Consider the following 1,630-nt stretch of genomic DNA (forward strand, 5'->3'; position numbering starts at 1 on the left):
GCTGCGTCAACTAGAGCTGAGCAGCCGGCCGCCCGGGAGTGTGTCCCGGAGGCCCGCGCGAACACGCAAGCGTCCGCTCAATTATTCCGCAAACAGGAGGAGGCTGGGCTCCCCTGCACGATACACCTCGAAACCCTCTCAGGTCCCGGCGGCGCGCAGCGCCGTCCTAAGTACTTGGTCGGGTTCGAGAGAGGCGCAATCGCCCGGAGATAGGCGAGTAGACGCTTTCAGTGCGACCACCCGTGCTCCCAACTGAGCTTGCCGCTGCCGACAGAGGCCCGGGAGCGTGCTGTCGTGGTGTTGCCGGCGGGAGACAACACGCGGCCACAAACAGTGGCCGGGCAGCTCCAACGCCAGCGCCACAGAGGGGCAGAGCCCCACTTGGGTGCCAAAGCGAACTCTCCCAGCACAGCGCACGCGCCAACACATCCGCACAGCTGCGATACAAACCACCTGCGAGAACCGCGGGGGCGACCGAGCAGCAGACGGCGTCGCGGCGCCGAGTGCCGGGCGGCGGCGCATCCTCAACGCACACAGTCCTCAATCGGACCAGCACACTGCAGATGTCCACCGCGCTTCGCACCGGGCCCGCGAGGACCCACTTTGGCCGCACGGCGCCGCGCGTTGGGTGCGCCGGCGCGCAGCTGCGCCGCCTGCCGCGTCCGTCGGCCGGCGCGCCTGCCACTGGGCGCCCCCACCAGCCGGCTGTAGCGCGTGCACCCACGCAGCGCGCGGCCAGCACGCCGGGCGCTCCCCCCTCACCGGCCGGGGACGGTCCCACCCAGCCACCGCCGCGTATCGCTTCATACCCACATGCCCACTCACGTTCGTGGGTATGACGGGTGTCGCTGAAGCAACCAGTTAATACCTGTACCGATTGTCGCAATCAATGATTCACCTCCAGCGTATACAACCGCGCAACAACGGATTTCCAGTTCATTTGCGTAACTTGGGCAGCAAACGTAGACGTCCATCTACATTTGCAAATTCAGTGGGTCTTGCATGCCTGGATGATATGCGTCACGACACGCCACATCAGCCCACATACATGCTGCGACGTATGCACGAGAGAACACGTGGAAGGTGGCCCGCGTACGTATGCGAATGCCATTGCACAGCTGCGAAGCTCATTGAACACGCAAACTCCCGCCTGACGAACTAGAGGCGACAGGGGAGCGATATAAGTCTTACAGCAGTACACATTACAGTGGATAGCGGGACCATGTGGAACGTACGCACCACTCGCTAGATGTTGTGAGGGTACGCACCGTAACATGAATCAATACGCAGGACACCAGAGAGTGCGAGCACTGACCTATGTTGAGAGGGTTGCGATTAGGCAACGCTACATGAATGTTTCAATTCATATAACAATTACAGGTTAGGTTAGGGCCCAACGTAGGTTAGGTTAGGGCCCAACGTAGGTTAGGTTAGGGCCCAACGTAGGTTAGGTTAGGGCCCAACGTAGGTTAGGTTAGGGCCCAACGTAGGTTAGGTTAGGGCCCAACGTAGGTTAGGTTAGGGCCCAACGTAGGTTAGGTTAGGGCCCAACGTAGGTTAGGTTAGGGCCCAACGTAGGTTAGGTTAGGGCCCAACGTAGGTTAGGTTAGGGCCCAACGTAGGTTAGGTT

The sequence above is a fragment of the Schistocerca nitens genome, chromosome 7, assembly GCF_023898315.1.
Source record: "Schistocerca nitens isolate TAMUIC-IGC-003100 chromosome 7, iqSchNite1.1, whole genome shotgun sequence".
NCBI lineage: Eukaryota > Metazoa > Arthropoda > Insecta > Orthoptera > Acrididae > Schistocerca > Schistocerca nitens.